Source organism: Pleurodeles waltl, chromosome 4_1 (assembly GCF_031143425.1).
Source record: "Pleurodeles waltl isolate 20211129_DDA chromosome 4_1, aPleWal1.hap1.20221129, whole genome shotgun sequence".
Classification (NCBI taxonomy): Eukaryota; Metazoa; Chordata; class Amphibia; order Caudata; family Salamandridae; genus Pleurodeles; species Pleurodeles waltl.
In genome coordinates this window covers 880,215,631-880,229,093 of record NC_090442.1, presented here as the reverse complement: position 1 = coordinate 880,229,093, position 13,463 = coordinate 880,215,631, and positions in this window count along the sequence as shown.

Sequence of the window (13,463 nt, the reverse complement as noted above, 5' to 3'; positions counted from 1 at the left end):
TGATGCCATGGCCACTGTTGTTTGGAAGGAACCACTTGCCAGGAAATGGAGCACTGACAGGACCGGCACTAGAGGGGGGATACCTGTGGGCTGGCAGATAGCTGAAATCAGGTCTGGCTCCAATTGGGCACACAGTTCTTGGATTGTGGCCCGATCAAGTCTGTATGTTAGTATAATGTGTCTGTCCTCTATTGTCGCAAGGCCCACCAGGGGTCTGTACACTGGAGGATGTTGCCATCTCATATTCATACTCAGCGATTGAAGCCTATGGAGGAAAACCGTGAGTAGAGGATCATATTCACACATCAATTGAAATAATGCTGCATCTTTTCCTTTACAGAACCTATATGTGAATCTGAGAGTCAGTTGCTGTGCCAATGTCAGCTGTGACGCAGTTAGGTGCCATGGCCAGTGCCCCCTGAAATGGCGGCTGCCTAACCTGTATGGAGGCACAAGTGGAAATGAGGTAATTCCACTGGTGTTGTGCACCGTTGCGGTAGACGGTCGATGCCCGCCGTGCAAATTCGCATTGGTTATCATTAGGCCCTTAGGGTTCCAGGAGCCAATGGCGATGTACTGCGGTGGTGAAGGTATGCACCGCCACAGACATGACCGCTATTTTCTAGCTATTCACTCACTTGCTACCTGACCTTCAACAGGAGAGGACCTACACTGCAAGTGCTACTGTGACCTGTGCCTGGAAACGACAATGGCTCATGTGTCTGGGGAAAGGGCCCCTGCCTTCACTGCGGAGGAGTTGGAGAAACTGGTGGATGGGGTCCTACATCAGTACACGTTACTCTACAGTCCACCAGACAAACATGTGATTACACTGTGAGCATGATGCGTGGGCCATGAATGTATGGATTGCTGTGTGTGTAAGCCACATATGGGGGGGGCTGAGGCGTTCTGGTCAGAGTGCTGCATGTATGGTGGTCAATGTATGTGCATCAGGGGATGGGAGGGATCTGGTGGGCCATGAGTGTGACGGTCCAGATGGTCAACTAATTCCCTTTTCTGCTGTCTTTTCCATGCAGGTCAGCGCCCATCAGAAAAAGGATATCTGGCGTGCCATCGCCAAGGAGGTGCGGACCCTAGGGGTCTTTGACAGGTGGAGCACCCACTGCAGCAAATGGTGGGAGGACCTGTGCCGCTGGGCAAGGAAGACAGCGGAGGCCCAGCTGGGGCTGGCCTCTCAACGAGGAAGAGGTGTCTGTCGTACCCTGACCCCCCTGATGTTCAGCATCCTGGCAGTGGCCTATCCGGAGTTGGATGGGCTACAAGGGGGTGAGTACAGATTCAGAATCTTGACTTTGCACGTGTTATGGTTTACCTGGGTGGGGGATGTGGACTGTGGGTGCCCCTAGGCCAGGGCAAACAAGGCAGGGTAGGTCCCTTGTTGGGCAGGCTCTGAAGCACTCCAGCCCCAATAGGGTTGGTGGGCATCTACTACTGGGAAGTGTTCTGTGGGTTTCAGGTATGCAGCTGATGGCGTTAGGCATTGTACCCCATGGGCTGGTGACTATCTTAGTAACTGGTAGTGCATGGCCTAGTGCATAGGGCTGTTCCCTGTGTGTTGTGTACGCCAACAGAAGTGGTGTTGCTGACATTGACCAAGTGTATCCTCCGTATCTCCCCCCACTTTTTGTTTTGTCACCCTGTCCTTGTGTGCATTAGCATCATCTGGCGGTGGAGCAGAGGCACCGGCGATGGCGGGAGCTGCATCCCACATGGCCCAGGAGGCCGAATCCACAGACGGTGAGGGCACCAGTTGGACGGAGGGCGAGGGGAGCACCACGATGTGGACAGGAGGGGACACCACAGACAGCGACTCCTACTCCGATGGAACCTCCCAGGCGGTGGCAGACACCTCTGTGCCCACCCCAACAACAGGTACAGCCGCCACCCCCCTACCAGCACTGCCCTCCCAGCAGCCCTTCAGCGTGTTTCCCGTGCCCGCTCACCCAGGAGGGTGGGCATCTCCTTCGCCCCACGCACCTCAGGCCCTGCCCCAGTCAGCCCTGCTGCCCTCAGTGAGGATGCTATTGACCTCCTGAGATCCCTCACTGTTGGGCAGTCAACCATTCTGAATGCCATCCAGAGTGACAAGAGGCATTTGCAACAAACAAATGCATACCTGGAAGGCATTCACTCTGGCGTGGCGGCCCAACAGAGAGCCATTGTCCCTGTATCCAGCCTCCCCCCTCCAACATCCTCTACTCAGTCCCAATCACCTCAACCCCAGCCTATCCCAAGTACACCTTGAGACCAGCATTCACACAAATCAACACACAAAAGTGGCTCAGAAAAACACAAGCACCACACTTCACCTCACAGGCACTCACACAAGCACCATCCCCATGCAGACCCACCAACATCCACTGCCTCTGCTGTGTTCCCCTCCTCCTCCTCGTCCACGTCCCTCCCAGTAGCATCTCCACTCACACCTGCATGCACTACATCCTCATCCACAACCTCCATCACCAGCATGCCCATCACAACACACCCCTCACAGGCAGTCACCACCCCCACATCCATGCACACGTCCCCTGTGTCCTCTCCCAGTGTGTCTGTGACCCCTCCTCCCAAAGTACACAAACGCAGGCACCCACCCACCCAACAGCCATCCACCTCCCAACAGCATCCAGCCCATGCACTTGCACCTGCACCCAAACTCAGCAGAAAGACACCCTCTACAACCACTCCCTCTTCCTCCACTCCCAAACCCTCTCCCTCTTCCTGCCCCAGTGTCCGTAAGAAGCTTTTCCTGGCAAACATTGACCAACATTGACCTCTTCCCTCCCCTCCCTGTCCTTTCCCTTTGGCCAGGGTGGCCAGAACCCAGCCCAGCACCTCAGCCACCAAGTCAAAGTCTGCTGTGGTTCCTGCAATTATCAGAGGCTCAAAGGGGGCACCCGTCAGCCCAGCCAGTGTGCCACCAACCCCTGCCAAGGCCAAAGCCATTCTGCTACCTGGCAAGGTGAAGAGGGGGACAGCATCCAGCAAGGGGAAGGAGCCACAACCACCCAGCAAGGCCACCTCAAAGACTCCGACTGCCAGACCCAAGGTCACACCACCACCTGCCAAGGTGAGGAAGGGGCAGAAAACACCAGGCAAGGCACTCCAGGTGTCCGAGGCTGCAGGTGAAGGCCTGGTGGCCACCAGCACAACCGCCAGCACTGCCACCTGCACCGCGGCCAGCACCGCCATCAGCCCCGCCGCTAGCACCGCCACAAGCACCGGCGCGAGCACCACTACTGTCAGCAGCAGCAGCCCCAGTGGGCAGATGTCTGAGGCTGCAGGAGAAGGGCTGGAGCCTCCCTCCACCACTGGCAGCACCGGCACCTGCACCCCGGCCAGCACAACCACCTGCACCGCCGCTAGCACCGCCGCTAGCACCGCCGCAGGCACCGCCGCAAGCACCGCCACCTGCACCACTGACATTAGCACCACTACCAGCAGCAGCAGCCCCAGTAGGCAGCCGTCTGAGGCAGCAGGAGATGGGCTGGAGCTTCCCTCCACCACTGGCAGCACCCCCACCAGCACCGGCACTACCACCAGTTTGCAGCCGTAGCCGCCGCCGAATGGAGTCTAGCCCTGCCTTCATGAACTATCATGCAACCTGGTCCCTGCAAATCTCGTGCCTCCAACACCCAAGTCAGGTACTGTGATCAGCCACGCCCCAAGTGCTGCATTACTGGGCACAAAGCCCCTTCCAGAACCAGTAGATGAAGGCATCCACTCACCCTATCCTTGGCAGGATGAAGCAGACTGGGCACAATGCTCCCTCCAGAACCAGTGGAGAAAGGCATCCACTCACCCTATCCTTGGCAGGATGAAGCAGACCGGGCACAAAGCCCCCTCCAGAACTAGTGAGCAAACCACCCACTAGAGAGACTGTGGCCTTGCACTCCCCAAGACCAAGCAGTGGGCAAACCACCCACTTGAGAGACTGTGGCTTTGCACTTCCCAGGACCAAGCAGTGGGCAAACCAACCACTTGAGAGACTGTGGCCTTGCCCTCCCCAGGACCAAGCAGTGGGCAAACCACCCACTATAGAGACGGTGGCCTTGCCCTCCCCCTGACCAAGCAGTGAGGAAACCACCCACTAGAGAGACTGTGGCTTTGCACTCCCCAGGACCAAGTAGTGGGCAAACCACCCACTAGAGAGACTGTGGCCTTGCACTCCCCAGGACATTGCTGCGGGCATGGAGCCCCCTCCAGGAGCAGTGGCGTTATTCCATCTTCCAGCTGAGGTGCCTCCACCTTCCCCATCCCCCTGAGGTGCCTGTGTGTTTTCAACCTGATGCACCTGCAGTGTTCTCTCCGGCCTATGAGTTTTGGCCCAGTGGCCCACAGTCATTTTGAGTGGACAATGTACCGCCTTATGTACATATTGTATATTTTTGTAAATACTGTTTTTTAAAATGATTACATATATCTGAATATTTCTAATATATCACTGATTTGACTCTATTCCTTGCGTTCTTCCAGGGGTTTACAGGGTGTAAATGTAATGTTGTTGCATGTGTTTGTGTGTATGGTGTTGGGGGTGAGGGTGGGGGTGAGGATGTTGCGTGTATGTGTCAATCTCTCTTCCCCCCCTGTGTACTAGGTGCAGTACTCACTGTGGTTGTCGCCGCCACCTCCGCCGTTTGTCCTCCTGGTAGATGAAAATGTAGACCAGCATGGGGAGGACCTGCAGCTCGGGCTCCATGGCTTCCTGGTTCTTCGTTGAGTGTCGAAAAGTGAATGGTTCCCCTTCTGGGTACTGTTTCCGCTGTGCTTTTTATGGTGTTAGTACCGCCCCGGAAAGCTGGCAGATGGGCGGGTTGTGATGGGGTGGGCGGTACATTGACTTCCGCCTGTCTGTTGGCGGTTACCGCCATGGTGTTTGTTGCTACCGCCGTGGATGTCGGAGTGTTAAAGTGGCTGTATGTGTTGGCGGTTTCCGCCATGGTTGTGATCCCATTTTTTTTACCGCTGGCCTGTTGGCGGTATTACCACTGCTTTAACACTGACCGCCAGGGTTGTAATGAGGGCCATAATCTCTAATCAAATTCTCCTTGCAATCAAAAACATTGTCTGAACATCAACATAATGTCGTAGTTGCATTACATTTGGTCATGGTGCATACAGAACACTAAAGACTCCAGTTTCAGAAATCAGTCAATGGTCTCAATGCCAGCAAATCTTATTTTTGCAAAATTTATGTCAGTATACCTTTATGACCTGGCACAGACAATCAAACACTTTCAGATTCAGGCTTCATCCCAGTCGGTCTGATTCCAATATGTTGCATGGTAACCGCTTGAAAAGTTAATTAATCCATTAATAATGTAGCGTATCAACAACAATGGTTTACTGATGGCCTCACTTTACCCCTGGCAGCAAAATGGATTGTATCCAAGGAAAACTGTATGTTCCCACAAAAGTCTTGGCACCGTGCTTTGTTCTTTCTGGGCACCAGTTATTGCTCGCAGCATGCTGAAGGGGCGGGCTGGCGCACGCGGGATGGGGAATAAACATTAAATACATTTTGTTTAAAAAAAAACACTTACCCAGGCCGCCGCCGACACCACCGCACTTCTCCTCTGCTACAGGCACAGGTTCCCAGCCTGCCCTGCGGCCAATCCTGATGCTGCTCAGAGCAGCATTAGGATTGGCTGAGAGCATTCAGCTAGGGCGCTCCCAGGCAGATTGGGAGCCTGTGCAAGCTCTCTCAGCCCGAGACGGCCAGCCAAACATAGATGAGTACAGCACTCCCACTCAGTGCTCGTCAGATCCAGTGCCCCCACCCCTTTACAAGAAAATGATAATAAACATAGTTTATTATCATTTTCTTGTAAAGATTTTGCAGCTGCGGCTGCTGGCGGGGGGAGGGCGACGCTCCTCCATCCTAGCGAAGGAGCTGCCGCTGCTGGGCACTCAGACACAGTGAAAACCTTGCCACTGGTTCATTGTCACTTTCGATGGCCTAAGATGGTGAAGAGTGTATAAACATATGATCAAATGTGTGAGACATGTGCCCGGAACAAATGAAAGTGTTGCAAGGCTATGTACTGTTAACCCTTTGTTAACCCTTTTTTCCATACTTTTCACACCTAGGTGACTAATTTCTGTGTATTTCACCATGGCCAGCTCAATAAGCAGTAGGTTTGACACTGTCTTACTTGGTGTCGATCCTCCAACGATCATGGTTCATTGACATTGCCTCTTTAGGGGCACCTCATATAAATTCCACTTTATGATAATTTATGTGACCACCAACCTTCTCGGACCGGTCTGTTAATAGCTGACACACATTGATACGTGCACTTGTCCTCGCAGCTCCAGTGCATGCTGCTGGGAAATCCATATCCCTTCTTCACGTCAGCAGTGGCTTGAAATCACTGCTTCCTGGAGTACACAGACAGACAACATGATTTTAACTCTGGTTGGTTCGCAATATACCACCAAAACATCATCAGCACTCCTCACTGATTGGATTGCTGATAGCAGAATATATGATAACCTCATCATGCTGCTGTATAACTGTGTACATTTGTTGTGATGAGCCACTCATTCACAAGAAAGTGTTCTTGCTTTCATAAATAGCAGTTTATGGGCAGTCCTCCTAAGTAGGTAAGGGTTATAGGGAACTGACTAACTTGCTGTGTATTTGCACCCTCTCTGTCTGTAAGTTCTATGTAATCCTGCAGCTCCTTACTCCTTCATTAGGTTCTTCCTCTGCCGAATCAAATGCAGGAGATTACCAGGAAAATTTGTGTTGCTTCTGTGCTTATGGAACCTGCTCTTTATTTATTCTGATACCAGTCGCGGCTTGCGGGGTCACAGAAGGGACGGGGTGGTGTGCGTGAAAGGGGGTGTGTGGATGGGGAACATTACATTATAATAAATATTGAAAAAAGACACTTACCTCGCTCCTCGATGCAGTGCTCCGCTCTTCTGTTGTGCTGCAGACACAGGCTTCCAGCCTGCCCTCTGGCTCAGAGCAGCATTAGGATTGACTGGGAGCGCCCAGTCAGGGCGCTGCCAGGCAAATTGGGAGCCTCTGCAGGCTCTCTCCTGCCCAGCCACTGTGTTGCTGGGCTGGAGAGAACTTTCTGTGCATGTGTGTTTGGCCGGCCTGAGATGGCTGGCAAAACATACATGGGCAGTGAGGGGGAGTGCTGACCACTCCCCCTGATTGCTCGTCACCCCTGCGGCCCTGCCCCTTTTCCCCAAAAATGATAATAAACACAGTTTATTATCATTTTTGGGGAAAGGGTTTGCAGCTGTCGCTGCTGGTGGGGGGGGCATTCCTCCGCCCTTATGGAGGAGCTGCCTGTGTCTGATACAACTTCTCATGCTTCTTCTTGAGGGTAAAGGTAGCTGCATTGACACTAAGCAGCCCAAAGTGCACCAGCATAAGGAGAGAGCTGAATTTATTTTATTTAGTTATGCACTTTTTTTATAGTGTGGACATTACCCAGAGGTGCCAAAGTGCTTTACAATAGAACAAAGAACATTACAAGAGAAATTAAGAGTAACAGGGTAGAAGGAGTCAAAACTTATAGCTTCTATGGCTACTCATGGCAAGAGTTACTTACTTACAGTGAACCTATTAATTACAGAATACATATTTAGAGCAGTTGCAATAGAGCAATGAATGTTATAAGAGAGATTAAGAGTAACAGGGGAGTAGGAGACAAAACATAAAGCTACTACAATTACTCATGACAAGAGTTACGTATTTACAACTTAGCTATTAATTGTAGGTTACATATTTGGAGAAGTTAAGGCTATTCATGTTACACAGATACATACTACATATTTACAGAGTCAAATACAAGGTAAATTAGATTAAATTAAGTTACAGAGTTATATCTCTCAAGAGTGGTAAGTAACAGTCAGGGTTATGGCAATAAATGTGAGGGCATATGCCTAGTGAGAAGCTGGGCGAGGACTGTTATTGAGAAATATGTCTGTGGAAGAGAAAAGTTCTGAGGTCCATTTTGAAGATTCGGAAAGAGGTGGTGAGATTCAGATTCTAGTCACACTACCTGAAAAAGACCCTTTTGAAAGTTAAAGTTTCGAGCAGCAGGTTCTCAGTATTTTGTGAGGATCTAGAGACACCATATAACTAGAATTTGTTTGCTAGACAATGAGGGATGGAGGTGTGAATGGCTTTATGGGTGATGCAAGCAGTCATAAATGGTCCTAGCTTCAGCAGAAGCCAGGGGGAGTTATCAACATAGGTGTCAACACTGTGCTATATCTTTTGCCCATATAGCGCAGCTCTCCCTTTAACGCAACGCAGCACAGCAACTTCCCTTGCTCCACCGCTTTGTGTGAAATCTTATGAACCTGTCCCAAAAGCTGGGATTCAGGTGACTCCTTGGGACAAGTGGAGCACCCTGCTGCTGTGCAGCAGGACACATACATAACAGAAGTAATTTTGACTCTCTGTCGGACAGCAAGTAGGAGTCTAGTTCAGGAGCCCTGAGCTAGCTTCATGATGGAATGCATTACATTTAAAAAGTGCAGATAATGCCTTATTTCTGTTACAATGGGGCTTTTAGGGTGATGTGGTGTGTTGTGACACCTACCCAGTTATTTTATTATCTGGTAAAATTGTTTGTGGATGCTTCCTTTATATTTATATATTATTTATTTGTCTACCTGAAAATGTAAACAAGGAGGCTGCTGGATAATAAGAATGATAATGTTCATAGCAAATTGCATGCTGACACGAAATGGGTGTTTAAACAGGAATCGTGAATTTTCTTGTCCTGAAACAATCAGTCAGTCTTGGCTCACACTAGCACGTGAACACATACAGCTTTCATTTTTATGTTTAGCTATATAGTCACAGGATTAATCAACTGCGGCTCCTCCATTATGGCAGAGGAGTGTCACCCCAATGCCTCAGTGGCATAAAATCATGTAAAATAAAATGATAACTAAGCAATTGTATTATCATTTTATTTTACTTGACAGGAGCTGCAGCCGAGCCAAGTATTGGGGACGGAGCCAAGGCAAGTGTTGACGCAGATATGCTAATTAGAAATTACTAATAAATGCTTATATGTTATGATTTACAAAAGTTCATAGAGAAATTAATCCAAGAGAAACATTTATGTGCATGTTTGAAATGTGCCCACGGGGTATGTCAGCCACTTATAAAAACTGGTACTAAAAGAAATAAAAATGTGTGAAATAATGAAAATGTATAAGACTAATGTAGTAATATGTCATATTGAGATGTACAACCTATGTTTTGCATTATATTGTAGAATTAACTTAGCCGAAGTTGTGGCCTAGTCTTTCCAGGCCTATGCAGAAGCTGAATTATTAGAGCATGCTGGAGAGAAGTTGAGAGGGTAGACTGACTTTGAACCACCCAGTGTTAAGGTTTGCTTAGCTAGAATTTTCTGCAATGTACCGATGGACAGGAGATGATGGAATCAAATTGAAACAATTATGGGCCAGATGTGGGAAAAATCTGGATTGCGACTCTCAGACCGACTCGCAATTTGCGAGTCGCAATTCAGAATGTAGGATGGTGTCCCTGACACCATCTGCGACTCGCAAGGGGGTCGCAAAGGCCCACCTCATTAATATTAATGAGGTGGGTTGCAATTTGTGGCCCCTTTGTGAGTGGCGGCACTCACAGGGATGGTGGCCTGCTGGACCACCATGTCTGTGACTGCTTTTAAATAAAGCAGTTTTTTTTTTTTGTAATGCAGCCCGTTTGAAAACGAGATGCATTACAAACCAGTGCCTGCTCTGAAAAAATTCACAAAGGGGAAGGGGTCTCATTGGGACCCCTTCCCTTTTGCGAATGGGTTACCACCAGTGTGACACTGGTGGTAACTGCGATTGTGGTCACAAACAATACAGCATCGCGCTGCGAGTCACAATTAGGAAGGGGAACACCCCTTCCTAATTACGACTCGCAGTCCCGTTTTGCGAGTCGGTAACCAGGTTATCGACTCGCAAAACGGGGATTGGGCATCGCAATGTGCTTTTTGCATGTCGCAAACAGCAAAATTCGCTGTTTGCGACGTGCAAAAAGGTTTGTACATCTGGCCCTATGTGAAGAGTAGACTCAATGTACTTTCCCAAGACTTGAACAATATAAGCACTGATTTGAGAAGAAGATGCAACATTTTCGATATCTGATGAGCCGGATGATGAGGGCAATGTACAGCGAACCAATCAACTAATCGGGGATGGAGAAATATTAGAACTCGTAGATCTGTAAAATTGATATTATAGGTTAGAGTCATATCTGCTGATTGGCTGGCCAATTAGTAATTAGGGGGATGGACTGAATACCTCTATATAAAAGTCATGACATGTGGCTAAAACTTCAGACACAAGGGGAGAATTGATGACGTCAAGAGACGCGGTTCGAGATTCTGTCATTGGGCTCGTGCTCTTGAGAGCATGTTGCGTTGCTGATCGATTGATGACCTGAGGACGAAGACTGACTTTGTAGCTGATCCACCCTGTGGATAGGTAGCTTTCACAATGTGACTGATTAACTTTTAGGCCTTCCTTTCTAGGTACCAACTGCGGTGTTTTATAGTTTTCCTCTTAGCTAAATGTTGTCCAAATTTATTGATTTCCAAATTGTTTTGTTTGAAGTCCCACATGCTAAATGCTAATCGGGGTTAGGTAAGGGTCGTTCGGGTGACGTTGTCAGTGACAAATGATTGACAGACTGATTGCTGAACTCTGCTATTAATGCTGTTATATTCATCTTTGTTGACTTTTGCTGAAGCATTCACGCATATGTTTTCTCAAGTTCTGATTAGATTGTGTTATTGGTGGTCATTATCAAACTAATTTTGAGTTGATTGAATAAAGTTTGATCTAACCTGATGACTTAGCATTGTAACTAATAGGGAAATAAAATACATAAAACGTATAATTGGGTTGTGGCTATTCATGAAATGTTGATTTATTGTCTCATGCTTAATGATTCTCTTAGTGGTTGTTGATTGAATACATTGATAATTGATGCTCATCGATTACTAGATAGCTAGGATACTTCATGGGATCCAAAAGGTTCATCGGTCTATACGCGTCCCCTTGTAAGTTTACTTACTAAGGACCAGACACGCTCGCAGTTTTTGGTAGCAGCTTGATGGTTAGTTTCCTTGGAGAACTAGTTATGTAGTGACTGATCGTTATGGTGGTAGTTTAAGTCAGGGTTAAATGTTCATTTTTATGAGGTTTTAATTTTGTTTTTCTGAAATGTCAATTGTAGCAAAGATGATGTCCCCTTTAGCCCAGAAATGACTTTTCCAGATCCTGGATCCCGCTAGTAAAAGTTGGGTGTGTTCTCAGCGTATTTGTGATAGTGTAAAAATGGTAGATTGCGCTTGCAAAGGCTTATGCAAGTTGCAGGTGAATTGTGATGTTTGTGAGGAAAGTAGGGAGTTTGTGTACTCCAGGGGAGGTTTAGTAGGAGTGTGCGTACTCCGCTGTATGAGAGTAGGGAAGTCGTCGAACTTCACATGCGCGTGGCGCTCAGTGCTCAAAAAGTGTCCACATGGTTGTTGGTGATGTACGGACCCTGCATGGTCTTAGGCTCCGGAGTATATTGACAAGTATAGGAGACACTTGGTTATATGTTGAAATCTGTCTGGTTTAGTAGGTTGATCGGGCGTGGTCAACAAGTCGGTGTGTGAGTTCAGTGAGTAAGAGAAATTTTTGACTGAGATTTGGCGAGTCCTATGTGCACCAGGACAGACCCATTGATCAGTTGAGAGTGAAATTTGCGGTCCAATTTTGATTGTGAGTGTGGGAGACTGAGAAAGAGGAATAGCTACATGAGTGAAAGGGCCATTAGTGAAAATCTGTAAGGTCTCTGAAGCGATTGTGTACCTTCATTGTAGTAAACCAGAAGGTTTGTTTTGGTGACTGGTTTTTGGTTAGTGCTCGCAATATTTTGCATTAGTTCTGTGTGAGTTGAAGATTAGGAGGACAAGCCGCAAGACTTTGTCAGTCACAGTGTGTGAGTGTGACGTCAGAGTGAGCCGCGCTGGGATAGGTTGGTTAGTGAGAAGAGCTGCAAGCGGATTGGCAGCCGTCCGTAAGAGGCAATTGGTTGAGTAGGTGGGTGAAAGGAATCTTAGGAGTAAAAGTCATTTCCTTTTGAATCAAATACAAAAAACAGAGAAAATGAAGTTTTTCAAAGCATTCAGAAGTGCCATGAGGGGTGATTCTTACATTAAGGTGACAGTTGGGGACCCGACCCCAACAGAAAATTCTCTGGCATTTATTGTGATGGAGGAGTGAGGCGTCGCACCAAGTCTTTGGTTAAACCAGTGGTGCAAATTGACAGAGAAACAGGGAGCTTTAGCACTTTAGGTTGTTTCCTGCTATTGCAGAGGAAGAGGAATGAGATGAAAAAGAGAATGATGACAAGAATGAAAAGGGTTCAAGAGATAATAATAAGAAAAAGACTTATGTAGATGAAGAAGACTCAGATGTTGAGGATCTTATTACACAAATATTGAGGGATCGACCTCCACCATATGCGGCGCATGAAGGGGGTCCAAGTACGAGTTCTGTTCCAACTGCTCCAGTGCAAGTGACAGGAACAGTGGGACCAGTGCAGACAGATAATGGGCAGGTACAAGGGGTATTGCAGAGTACTCCTAATGCAGTGACTACTGCGGTGGTCCAAGCACAAATGCACCCACCATTGATACAGAGAATTTATCCAGATGTACCAGTTCTTGAGACAAACTTAGTGGTGCCATTTGAGCAAGTGGTTCCGAGGCCAATGTTAGTTCAGACCGAGCCCACTCCAATGTTGTTGCCTTAGGCACAGACGCAGGGTTTGCCGAAGTTTACACCAATGACAGGGACACAGTCAGATGTGACACCAGTGATGAATCAGAGTATGAGAGTAGCCCTTCCACAAAATGCGTGTGTCAGAGCAGCACCAGATACAATATCACTACTGATTACTGTTGGTCCAGTGTTACCATTATTTGCACAGAAGAAGCCGATTGCAGGAGAACAGGGTGAAATATCACAGAGCCTTGTGAGGATGGGAGTGAGTGATCATGTGCAGGTGGTATCGTCTATGGGTCAGACCTTTGATGGATTAAGACCATTAATGGATCTTAATCCACTTGTTGTGCTTCCAGATGCAGTAAATGGCCCGAGTGCAAGTCAGAGCCTGAAGCTTTTGACACCAAAGACTCCAGGTGCAGTGGTACAGCAGGTGCCATTACCGAATGCAAGTAATATCTCATTACAGGGATTGACAGCACAGCAATTGAATGAGTGGTTGGATAGTTTGAATACTCCTCGAAAAACACTTCCAAGGGTGAAGAGCAGATAAACTGTAAGGCTGGCTACAGAAATAACCGAGCTAGTTGAAGGGACGATGGGAGTGAATAGGTTAGAATCCTATACAGAAGAAGAGCTGAGGTACTTGTGTCCGAGGATTACGA